We start from the raw sequence: 12,249 nt of genomic DNA on the forward strand, positions 1-12,249 counted from the left end.
TCGCCCAACGTGGGGCTCGAACCCACGACCCTGAGATTAAGAGTCTCATGCTCTACCGACTGAGCTAGCCGGGCTCCCTCCTTAAGATAGTATGCAGACCAATCCCTTTTTGTGAAAAAAATCAAATCCTGGATATTCCTCTACTCTTGTTTTGCAAGGAAAGCCAGATTTATACATCCTTCAGAGGACAGAGTGTCAAAAAAAATAAGAGAAAATGAAAATGGAAGTTGTGAGAACTTCATTTTGAGATTGCATAAGAATTCAAATTCCTCTCACATGCTAAAGAATATCTGAACCCTTTTGATTAAACCACTTTAGTTGTTATAATGAGACCATATTTGAAAGCCATCTGTGATTTTTCTGTTCTTACTCTGCAATGACCATGGGCAATGACAAGTTAAAAATAAAATGTATGCAAATTTTATAATGGAGAATGCGGGCATCGATCCCGCTACCTCTCGCATGCTAAGCGAGCGCTCTACCATTTGAGCTAATTCCCCTGTGTGTTTAATCTGCATAACATGAAAAAAGTAACCTCACTGCCTTCCACACTTTATTTGAAGTCCAATTGCCCATAACAGAGTTCAGTTCACTCCTAACTTATGCCTTACCTCCACTTATGGGATGTTTTACAGTTCAGGTTGGCCTGTTTACTACTCGAATATGAGTGATATTGTGGTGTGTTCATCTAGACTCATACCCTACCTAATCTTGAAGTTAAATTTCCCACCAATGAGAAACCAAGGGAGATACCATTTTTGATAGTTATTGCATGTCTAATGCAAGAATAATCACCAGATTATGAGAGTCCAGCAAAAATTACTCATTTTCGCCCAACGTGGAGCTCGAACCCACGACCCTGAGATTAAAAGTCTCATGCTCTACCGACTGAGCTAGCCGGGCTGCCACTTCAAGATGGTATGCAGACTAATCATTTTTATGAAGGAAATCCAGTCCTGGACAATTTTTGGGAGTTATTGCAGGTCTAATGCAAGATTAATCTCCATATTATGAGAGTCAATGCAATATTCAGGCAAAAATTACTCGTTTTCGCCCAACGTGGGGCTCGAACCCACGACCCTGAGATTAAGAGTCTCATGCTCTACCGACTGAGCTAGCCGGGCTCCCTCCTTAAGACAGTATGCAGACCAATCCCTTTTTGTGAAAAAAATCAAATCCTGGATATTCCTCTACTCTTGTTTTGCAAGGAAAGCCAGATTTATACATCCTTCAGAGGACAGAGTGTCAAAAAAAATAAGAGAAAATGAAAATGGAAGTTGTGAGAACTTCATTTTGAGATTGCATAAGAATTCAAATTCCTCTCACATGCTAAAGAATATCTGATCCCTTTTGATTAAACCACTTTAGTTGTTATAATGAGACCATATTTGAAAGCCATCTGTGATTTTTCTGTTCTTACTCTGCAATGACCATGGGCAATGACAAGTTAAAAATAAAATGTATGCAAATTTTATAATGGAGAATGCGGGCATCGATCCCGCTACCTCTCGCATGCTAAGCGAGCGCTCTACCATTTGAGCTAATTCCCCTGTGTGTTTAATCTGCATAACATGAAAAAAGTAACCTCACTGCCTTCCACACTTTATTTGAAGTCCAATTGCCCATAACAGTGTTCAGTTCACTCCTAACTTATGCCTTACCTCCACCTATGGGATGTTTTACAGTTCAGGTTGGCCTGTTTACTACTCGAATATGAGTGATATTGTGGTGTGTTCATCTAGACTCATAACCTACCTAATCTTGAAGTTAAATTTCCCACCAATGAGAAACCAAGGGAGATACCATTTTTGATAGTTATTGCATGTCTAATGCAAGAATAATCACCAGATTATGAGAGTCCAGCAAAAATTACTCATTTTCGCCCAACGTGGAGCTCGAACCCACGACCCTGAGATTAAAAGTCTCATGCTCTACCGACTGAGTTAGCCGGGCTGCCACTTCAAGATGGTATGCAGACTAATCATTTTTTATGAAGGAAATCCAGTCCTGGACAATTTTTGGGAGTTATTGCATGTCTAATGCAAGAATAATCACCAGATTATGAGAGTCCAGCAAAAATTACTCATTTTCGCCCAACGTGGGGCTCGAACCCACGACCCTGAGATTAAGAGTCTCATGCTCTACCGACTGAGCTAGCCCGGCTCCCTCCTTAAGACAGTATGCAGACCAATCCCTTTTTGTGAAAAAAATCAAATCCTGGATATTCCTCTACTCTTGTTTTGCAAGGAAAGCCAGATTTATACATCCTTCAGAGGACAGAGTGTCAAAAAAAATAAGAGAAAATGAAAACGGAAGTTGTGAGAACTTCATTTTGAGATTGCATAAGAATTCAAATTCCTCTCACATGCTAAAGAATACCTGAACCCTTTTTATTAAACCACTTTAGTTGTTATAATGAGACCATATTTGAAAGCCATCTGTGATTTTTCTGTTCTTACTCTGCAATGACCATGGGCAATGACAAGTTAAAAATAAAATGTATGCAAATTTTATAATGGAGAATGCGGGCATCGATCCCGCTACCTCTCGCATGCTAAGCGAGCGCTCTACCATTTGAGCTAATTCCCCTGTGTGTTTAATCTGCATAACATGAAAAAAGTAACCTTACTGAGTTCCACACTTTATTTGCAGTCCAATTGCCCATAACAGTGTTCAGTTCACTCCTAACTTATGCCTTACCTCCACTTATGGGATGTTTTACAGTTCAGGTTGGCCTGTTTACTACTCGAATATGAGTGATATTGTGGTGTGTTCATCTAGACTCATACCCTACCTAATCTTGAAGTTAAATTTCCCACCAATGAGAAACCAAGGGAGATACCATTTTTGATAGTTATTGCATGTCTAATGCAAGAATAATCACCAGAATATGAGAGTCCAGCAAAAATTTCTCATTTTCGCCCGACGTGGGGCTCAAACCCACGACCCTGAGATTACGAGTCTCATGCTCTACCGACTGAGCTAGCCAGGCTCCCACTTCAAGATGGTATGCAGACTAATCATTTTTTATGAAGGAAATCCAGTCCTGGACAATTTTTGGGAGTTATTGCAGGTCTAATGCAAGATTAATCTCCATATTATGAGAGTCAATGCAATATTCAGGCAAAAATTACTCGTTTTCGCCCAACGTGGGGCTCGAACCCACGACCCTGAGATTAAGAGTCTCATGCTCTACCGACTGAGCTAGCCGGGCTCCCTCCTTAAGACAGTATGCAGACCAATCCCTTTTTGTGAAAAAAATCAAATCCTGGATATTCCTCTACTCTTGTTTTGCAAGGAAAGCCAGATTTATACATCCTTCAGAGGACAGAGTGTCAAAAAAAATAAGAGAAAATGAAAATGGAAGTTGTGAGAACTTCATTTTGAGATTGCATAAGAATTCAAATTCCTCTCACATGCTAAAGAATATCTGAACCCTTTTGATTAAACCACTTTAGTTGTTATAATGAGACCATATTTTAAAGCCATCTGTGATTTTTCTGTTCTTACTCTGCAATGACCATGGGCAATGACAAGTTAAAAATAAAATGTATGCAAATTTTATAATGGAGAATGCGGGCATCGATCCCGCTACCTCTCGCATGCTAAGCGAGCGCTCTACCATTTGAGCTAATTCCCCTGTGTGTTTAATCTGCATAACATGAAAAAAGTAACCTCACTGCCTTCCACACTTTATTTGAAGTCCAATTGCCCATAACAGTGTTCAGTTCACTCCTAACTTATGCCTTACCTCCACTTATGGGATGTTTTACAGTTCAGGTTGGCCTGTTTACTACTCGAATATGAGTGATATTTTGGTGTGTTCATCTAGACTCATACCCTACCTAATCTTGAAGTTAAATTTCCCACCAATGAGAAACCAAGGGAGATACCATTTTTGATAGTTATTGCATGTCTAATGCAAGAATAATCACCAGATTATGAGAGTCCAGCAAAAATTACTCATTTTCGCCCAACGTGGAGCTCGAACCCACGACCCTGAGATTAAAAGTCTCATGCTCTACCGACTGAGCTAGCCGGGCTGCCACTTCAAGATGGTATGCAGACTAATCATTTTTATGAAGGAAATCCAGTCCTGGACAATTTTTGGGAGTTATTGCAGGTCTAATGCAAGATTAATCTCCATATTATGAGAGTCAATGCAATATTCAGGCAAAAATTACTCGTTTTCGCCCAACGTGGGGCTCGAACCCACGACCCTGAGATTAAGAGTCTCATGCTCTACCGACTGAGCTAGCCGGGCTCCCTCCTTAAGACAGTATGCAGACCAATCCCTTTTTGTGAAAAAAATCAAATCCTGGATATTCCTCTACTCTTGTTTTGCAAGGAAAGCCAGATTTATACATCCTTCAGAGGACAGAGTGTCAAAAAAAATAAGAGAAAATGAAAACGGAAGTTGTGAGAACTTCATTTTGAGATTGCATAAGAATTCAAATTCCTCTCACATGCTAAAGAATACCTGAACCCTTTTTATTAAACCACTTTAGTTGTTATAATGAGACCATATTTTAAAGCCATCTGTGATTTTTCTGTTCTTACTCTGCAATGACCATGGGCAATGACAAGTTAAAAATAAAATGTATGCAAATTTTATAATGGAGAATGCGGGCATCGATCCCGCTACCGCTCGCTTGCTAAGCGAGCGCTCTACCATTTGAGCTAATTCCCCTGTGTGTTTAATCTGCATAACATGAAAAAAGTAACCTCACTGCCTTCCACACTTTATTTGCAGTCCAATTGCCCATAACAGTGTTCAGTTCACTCCTAACTTATGCCTTACTTCCACTTATGGGATGTTTTACAGTTCAGGTTGGCCTGTTTACTACTCGAATATGAGTGATATTGTGGTGTGTTCATCTAGACTCATACCCTACCTAATCTTGAAGTTAAATTTCCCACCAATGAGAAACCAAGGGAGATACCATTTTTGATAGTTATTGCATGTCTAATGCAAGAATAATCACCAGATTATGAGAGTCCAGCAAAAATTACTCATTTTCGCCCGAAGTGGGGATCGAACCCACGACCCTGAGATTAAGAGTCTCATGCTCTACCGACTGAGCTAGCCAGGCTCCCACTTCAAGATGGTATGCAGACTAATCATTTTTTATGAAGGAAATCCATTCCTGGACAATTTTTGGGAGTTATTGCAGGTCTAATGCAAGATTAATCTCCATATTATGAGAGTCAATGCAATATTCAGGCAAAAATTACTCGTTTTCGCCCAACGTGGGGCTCGAACCCACGACCCTGAGATTAAGAGTCTCATGCTCTACCGACTGAGCTAGCCGGGCTCCCTCCTTAAGATAGTATGCAGACCAATCCCTTTTTGTGAAAAAAATCAAATCCTGGATATTCCTCTACTCTTGTTTTGCAAGGAAAGCCAGATTTATACATCCTTCAGAGGACAGAGTGTCAAAAAAAATAAGAGAAAATGAAAATGGAAGTTGTGAGAACTTCATTTTGAGATTGCATAAGAATTCAAATTCCTCTCACATGCTAAAGAATATCTGATCCCTTTTGATTAAACCACTTTAGTTGTTATAATGAGACCATATTTGAAAGCCATCTGTGATTTTTCTGTTCTTACTCTGCAATGACCATGGGCAATGACAAGTTAAAAATAAAATGTATGCAAATTTTATAATGGAGAATGCGGGCATCGATCCCGCTACCTCTCGCATGCTAAGCGAGCGCTCTACCATTTGAGCTAATTCCCCTGTGTGTTTAATCTGCATAACATGAAAAAAGTAACCTCACTGCCTTCCACACTTTATTTGAAGTCCAATTGCCCATAACAGTGTTCAGTTCACTCCTAACTTATGCCTTACCTCCACTTATGGGATGTTTTACAGTTCAGGTTGGCCTGTTTACTACTCGAATATGAGTGATATTGTGGTGTGTTCATCTAGACTCATAACCTACCTAATCTTGAAGTTAAATTTCCCACCAATGAGAAACCAAGGGAGATACCATTTTTGATAGTTATTGCATGTCTAATGCAAGAATAATCACCAGATTATGAGAGTCCAGCAAAAATTACTCATTTTCGCCCAACGTGGAGCTCGAACCCACGACCCTGAGATTAAAAGTCTCATGCTCTACCGACTGAGTTAGCCGGGCTGCCACTTCAAGATGGTATGCAGACTAATCATTTTTTATGAAGGAAATCCAGTCCTGGACAATTTTTGGGAGTTATTGCATGTCTAATGCAAGAATAATCACCAGATTATGAGAGTCCAGCAAAAATTACTCATTTTCGCCCAACGTGGGGCTCGAACCCACGACCCTGAGATTAAGAGTCTCATGCTCTACCGACTGAGCTAGCCCGGCTCCCTCCTTAAGACAGTATGCAGACCAATCCCTTTTTGTGAAAAAAATCAAATCCTGGATATTCCTCTACTCTTGTTTTGCAAGGAAAGCCAGATTTATACATCCTTCAGAGGACAGAGTGTCAAAAAAAATAAGAGAAAATGAAAACGGAAGTTGTGAGAACTTCATTTTGAGATTGCATAAGAATTCAAATTCCTCTCACATGCTAAAGAATACCTGAACCCTTTTTATTAAACCACTTTAGTTGTTATAATGAGACCATATTTGAAAGCCATCTGTGATTTTTCTGTTCTTACTTTGCAATGACCATGGGCAATGACAAGTTAAAAATAAAATGTATGCAAATTTTATAATGGAGAATGCGGGCATCGATCCCGCTACATCTCGCATGCTAAGCGAGCGCTCTACCATTTGAGCTAATTCCCCTGTGTGTTTAATTTGCATAACATGAAAAAAGTAACCTCACTGCCTTCCACACTTTATTTGCAGTCCAATTGCCCATAACAGTGTTCAGTTCACTCCTAACTTATGCCTTACCTCCACTTATGGGATGTTTTACAGTTCAGGTTGGCCTGTTTACTACTCGAATATGAGTGATATTGTGGTGTGTTCATCTAGACTCATACCCTACCTAATCTTGAAGTTAAATTTCCCACCAATGAGAAACCAAGGGAGATACCATTTTTGATAGTTATTGCATGTCTAATGCAAGAATAATCACCAGATTATGAGAGTCCAGCAAAAATTACTCATTTTCGCCCAACGTGGAGCTCGAACCCACGACCCTGAGATTAAAAGTCTCATGCTCTACCGACTGAGCTAGCCGGGCTGCCACTTCAAGATGGTATGCAGACTAATCATTTTTATGAAGGAAATCCAGTCCTGGACAATTTTTGGGAGTTATTGCAGGTCTAATGCAAGATTAATCTCCATATTATGAGAGTCAATGCAATATTCAGGCAAAAATTACTCGTTTTCGCCCAACGTGGGGCTCGAACCCACGACCCTGAGATTAAGAGTCTCATGCTCTACCGACTGAGCTAGCCGGGCTCCCTCCTTAAGAAAGTATGCAGACCAATCCCTTTTTGTGAAAAAAATCAAATCCTGGATATTCCTCTACTCTTGTTTTGCAAGGAAAGCCAGATTTATACATCCTTCAGAGGACAGAGTGTCAAAAAAAATAAGAGAAAATGAAAACGGAAGTTGTGAGAACTTCATTTTGAGATTGCATAAGAATTCAAATTCCTCTCACATGCTAAAGAATACCTGAACCCTTTTTATTAAACCACTTTAGTTGTTATAATGAGACCATATTTTAAAGCCATCTGTGATTTTTCTGTTCTTACTCTGCAATGACCATGGGCAATGACAAGTTAAAAATAAAATGTATGCAAATTTTATAATGGAGAATGCGGGCATCGATCCCGCTACCTCTCGCATGCTAAGCGAGCGCTCTACCATTTGAGCTAATTCCCCTGTGTGTTTAATCTGCATAACATGAAAAAAGTAACCTTACTGAGTTCCACACTTTATTTGCAGTCCAATTGCCCATAACAGTGTTCAGTTCACTCCTAACTTATGCCTTACCTCCACTTATGGGATGTTTTACAGTTCAGGTTGGCCTGTTTACTACTCGAATATGAGTGATATTGTGGTGTGTTCATCTAGACTCATACCCTACCTAATCTTGAAGTTAAATTTCCCACCAATGAGAAACCAAGGGAGATACCATTTTTGATAGTTATTGCATGTCTAATGCAAGAATAATCACCAGAATATGAGAGTCCAGCAAAAATTTCTCATTTTCGCCCGACATGGGGCTCAAACCCACGACCCTGAGATTACGAGTCTCATGCTCTACCGACTGAGCTAGCCAGGCTCCCACTTCAAGATGGTATGCAGACTAATCATTTTTTATGAAGGAAATCCAGTCCTGGACAATTTTTGGGAGTTATTGCAGGTCTAATGCAAGATTAATCTCCATATTATGAGAGTCAATGCAATATTCAGGCAAAAATTACTCGTTTTCTCCCAACGTGGGGCTCGAACCCACGACCCTGAGATTAAGAGTCTCATGCTCTACCGACTGAGCTAGCCGGGCTCCCTCCTTAAGACAGTATGCAGACCAATCCCTTTTTGTGAAAAAAATCAAATCCTGGATATTCCTCTACTCTTGTTTTGCAAGGAAAGCCAGATTTATACATCCTTCAGAGGACAGAGTGTCAAAAAAAATAAGAGAAAATGAAAATGGAAGTTGTGAGAACTTCATTTTGAGATTGCATAAGAATTCAAATTCCTCTCACATGCTAAAGAATATCTGAACCCTTTTGATTAAACCACTTTAGTTGTTATAATGAGACCATATTTGAAAGCCATCTGTGATTTTTCTGTTCTTACTCTGCAATGACCATGGGCAATGACAAGTTAAAAATAAAATGTATGCAAATTTTATAATGGAGAATGCGGGTATCGATCCCGCTACCTCTCGCATGCTAAGCGAGCGCTCTACCATTTGAGCTAATTCCCCTGTGTGTTTAATCTGCATAACATGAAAAAAGTAACCTCACTGCCTTCCACACTTTATTTGAAGTCCAATTGCCCATAACAGAGTTCAGTTCACTCCTAACTTATGCCTTACCTCCACTTATGGGATGTTTTACAGTTCAGGTTGGCCTGTTTACTACTCGAATATGAGTGATATTGTGGTGTGTTCATCTAGACTCATACCCTACCTAATCTTGAAGTTAAATTTCCCACCAACGAGAAACCAAGGGAGATACCATTTTTGATAGTTATTGCATGTCTAATGCAAGAATAATCACCAGATTATGAGAGTCCAGCAAAAATTACTCATTTTCGCCCAACGTGGAGCTTGAACCCACGACCCTGAGATTAAAAGTCTCATGCTCTACCGACTGAGCTAGCCGGGCTGCCACTTCAAGATGGTATGCAGACTAATCATTTTTATGAAGGAAATCCAGTCCTGGACAATTTTTGGGAGTTATTGCAGGTCTAATGCAAGATTAATCTCCATATTATGAGAGTCAATGCAATATTCAGGCAAAAATTACTCGTTTTCGCCCAACGTGGGGCTCGAACCCACGACCCTGAGATTAAGAGTCTCATGCTCTACCGACTGAGCTAGCCGGGCTCCCTCCTTAAGACAGTATGCAGACCAATCCCTTTTTGTGAAAAAAATCAAATCCTGGATATTCCTCTACTCTTGTTTTGCAAGGAAAGCCAGATTTATACATCCTTCAGAGGACAGAGTGTCAAAAAAAATAAGAGAAAATGAAAATGGAAGTTGTGAGAACTTCATTTTGAGATTGCATAAGAATTCAAATTCCTCTCACATGCTAAAGAATACCTGAACCCTTTTTATTAAACCACTTTAGTTGTTATAATGAGACCATATTTGAAAGCCATCTGTGATTTTTCTGTTCTTACTCTGCAATGACCTTGGCAATGACAAGTTAAAAATAAAATGTATGCAAATTTTATAATGGAGAATGCGGGCATCGATCCCGCTACCTCTCGCATGCTAAGCGAGCGCTCTACCATTTGAGCTAATTCCCCTGTGTGTTTAATCTGCATAACATGAAAAAAGTAACCTCACTGCCTTCCACACTTTATTTGCAGTCCAATTGCCCATAACAGTGTTCAGTTCACTCCTAACGTATGCCTTACCTCCACTTATGGGATGTTTTACAGTTCAGGTTGGCCTGTTTACTACTCGAATATGAGTGATATTGTGGTGTGTTCATCTAGACTCATACCCTACCTAATCTTGAAGTTAAATTTCCCACCAATGAGAAACCAAGGGAGATACCATTTTTGATAGTTATTGCATGTCTAATGCAAGAATAATCACCAGATTATGAGAGTCCAGCAAAAATTACTCATTTTCGCCCGAAGTGGGGATCGAACCCACGACCCTGAGATTAAGAGTCTCATGCTCTACCGACTGAGCTAGCCAGGCTCCCACTTCAAGATGGTATGCAGACTAATCATTTTTTATGAAGGAAATCCATTCCTGGACAATTTTTGGGAGTTATTGCAGGTCTAATGCAAGATTAATCTCCATATTATGAGAGTCAATGCAATATTCAGGCAAAAATTACTCGTTTTCGCCCAACGTGGGGCTCGAACCCACGACCCTGAGATTAAGAGTCTCATGCTCTACCGACTGAGCTAGCCGGGCTCCCTCCTTAAGATAGTATGCAGACCAATCCCTTTTTGTGAAAAAAATCAAATCCTGGATATTCCTCTACTCTTGTTTTGCAAGGAAAGCCAGATTTATACATCCTTCAGAGGACAGAGTGTCAAAAAAAATAAGAGAAAATGAAAATGGAAGTTGTGAGAACTTCATTTTGAGATTGCATAAGAATTCAAATTCCTCTCACATGCTAAAGAATATCTGATCCCTTTTGATTAAACCACTTTAGTTGTTATAATGAGACCATATTTGAAAGCCATCTGTGATTTTTCTGTTCTTACTCTGCAATGACCATGGGCAATGACAAGTTAAAAATAAAATGTATGCAAATTTTATAATGGAGAATGCGGGCATCGATCCCGCTACCTCTCGCATGCTAAGCGAGCGCTCTACCATTTGAGCTAATTCCCCTGTGTGTTTAATCTGCATAACATGAAAAAAGTAACCTCACTGCCTTCCACACTTTATTTGAAGTCCAATTGCCCATAACAGTGTTCAGTTCACTCCTAACTTATGCCTTACCTCCACTTATGGGATGTTTTACAGTTCAGGTTGGCCTGTTTACTACTCGAATATGAGTGATATTGTGGTGTGTTCATCTAGACTCATACCCTACCTAATCTTGAAGTTAAATTTCCCACCAACGAGAAACCAAGGGAGATACCATTTTTGATAGTTATTGCATGTCTAATGCAAGAATAATCACCAGATTATGAGAGTCCAGCAAAAATTACTCATTTTCGCCCAACGTGGAGCTTGAACCCACGACCCTGAGATTAAAAGTCTCATGCTCTACCGACTGAGCTAGCCGGGCTGCCACTTCAAGATGGTATGCAGACTAATCATTTTTATGAAGGAAATCCAGTCCTGGACAATTTTTGGGAGTTATTGCAGGTCTAATGCAAGATTAATCTCCATATTATGAGAGTCAATGCAATATTCAGGCAAAAATTACTCGTTTTCGCCCAACGTGGGGCTCGAACCCACGACCCTGAGATTAAGAGTCTCATGCTCTACCGACTGAGCTAGCCGGGCTCCCTCCTTAAGACAGTATGCAGACCAATCCCTTTTTGTGAAAAAAATCAAATCCTGGATATTCCTCTACTCTTGTTTTGCAAGGAAAGCCAGATTTATACATCCTTCAGAGGACAGAGTGTCAAAAAAAATAAGAGAAAATGAAAATGGAAGTTGTGAGAACTTCATTTTGAGATTGCATAAGAATTCAAATTCCTCTCACATGCTAAAGAATACCTGAACCCTTTTTATTAAACCACTTTAGTTGTTATAATGAGACCATATTTGAAAGCCATCTGTGATTTTTCTGTTCTTACTCTGCAATGACCTTGGCAATGACAAGTTAAAAATAAAATGTATGCAAATTTTATAATGGAGAATGCGGGCATCGATCCCGCTACCTCTCGCATGCTAAGCGAGCGCTCTACCATTTGAGCTAATTCCCCTGTGTGTTTAATCTGCATAACATGAAAAAAGTAACCTCACTGCCTTCCACACTTTATTTGCAGTCCAATTGCCCATAACAGTGTTCAGTTCACTCCTAACTTATGCCTTACCTCCACTTATGGGATGTTTTACAGTTCAGGTTGGCCTGTTTACTACTCGAATATGAGTGATATTGTGGTGTGTTCATCTAGACTCATACCCTACCTAATCTTGAAGTT

General features: G+C 39.8%; 12 non-coding genes across 12 annotated transcripts; all 12 read right to left on the reverse strand.

Annotated features, from left to right (window-relative positions):
* Positions 1-427: 427 nt before the first annotated feature.
* Positions 428-500, reverse strand: TRNAA-AGC (transfer RNA alanine (anticodon AGC)). The gene has a single exon. It is a non-coding gene; the product is annotated as a tRNA-Ala (tRNA).
* Positions 501-1,477: 977 nt separating this feature from the next.
* Positions 1,478-1,550, reverse strand: TRNAA-AGC (transfer RNA alanine (anticodon AGC)). The gene has a single exon. It is a non-coding gene; the product is annotated as a tRNA-Ala (tRNA).
* Positions 1,551-2,516: 966 nt separating this feature from the next.
* Positions 2,517-2,589, reverse strand: TRNAA-AGC (transfer RNA alanine (anticodon AGC)). Its single transcript has one exon. It is a non-coding gene; the product is annotated as a tRNA-Ala (tRNA).
* Positions 2,590-2,919: 330 nt separating this feature from the next.
* TRNAT-CGU (transfer RNA threonine (anticodon CGU)) lies at positions 2,920-2,992 on the reverse strand. The gene has a single exon. It is a non-coding gene; the product is annotated as a tRNA-Thr (tRNA).
* A 575-nt stretch (positions 2,993-3,567) lies between these two features.
* Positions 3,568-3,640, reverse strand: TRNAA-AGC (transfer RNA alanine (anticodon AGC)). Its single transcript has one exon. It is a non-coding gene; the product is annotated as a tRNA-Ala (tRNA).
* Positions 3,641-5,668: 2,028 nt separating this feature from the next.
* On the reverse strand, positions 5,669-5,741 carry TRNAA-AGC (transfer RNA alanine (anticodon AGC)). Its single transcript has one exon. It is a non-coding gene; the product is annotated as a tRNA-Ala (tRNA).
* A 2,016-nt stretch (positions 5,742-7,757) lies between these two features.
* Positions 7,758-7,830, reverse strand: TRNAA-AGC (transfer RNA alanine (anticodon AGC)). The gene has a single exon. It is a non-coding gene; the product is annotated as a tRNA-Ala (tRNA).
* A 330-nt stretch (positions 7,831-8,160) lies between these two features.
* Positions 8,161-8,233, reverse strand: TRNAT-CGU (transfer RNA threonine (anticodon CGU)). The gene has a single exon. It is a non-coding gene; the product is annotated as a tRNA-Thr (tRNA).
* Positions 8,234-8,808: 575 nt separating this feature from the next.
* Positions 8,809-8,881, reverse strand: TRNAA-AGC (transfer RNA alanine (anticodon AGC)). The gene has a single exon. It is a non-coding gene; the product is annotated as a tRNA-Ala (tRNA).
* Positions 8,882-9,857: 976 nt separating this feature from the next.
* On the reverse strand, positions 9,858-9,930 carry TRNAA-AGC (transfer RNA alanine (anticodon AGC)). Its single transcript has one exon. It is a non-coding gene; the product is annotated as a tRNA-Ala (tRNA).
* Positions 9,931-10,908: 978 nt separating this feature from the next.
* On the reverse strand, positions 10,909-10,981 carry TRNAA-AGC (transfer RNA alanine (anticodon AGC)). Its single transcript has one exon. It is a non-coding gene; the product is annotated as a tRNA-Ala (tRNA).
* Positions 10,982-11,957: 976 nt separating this feature from the next.
* TRNAA-AGC (transfer RNA alanine (anticodon AGC)) lies at positions 11,958-12,030 on the reverse strand. The gene has a single exon. It is a non-coding gene; the product is annotated as a tRNA-Ala (tRNA).
* Positions 12,031-12,249: the final 219 nt, after the last annotated feature.

Source organism: Lissotriton vulgaris, chromosome 1_1, assembly GCF_964263255.1.
Source record: "Lissotriton vulgaris chromosome 1_1, aLisVul1.2, whole genome shotgun sequence".
NCBI classification, from domain to species: domain Eukaryota; kingdom Metazoa; phylum Chordata; class Amphibia; order Caudata; family Salamandridae; genus Lissotriton; species Lissotriton vulgaris.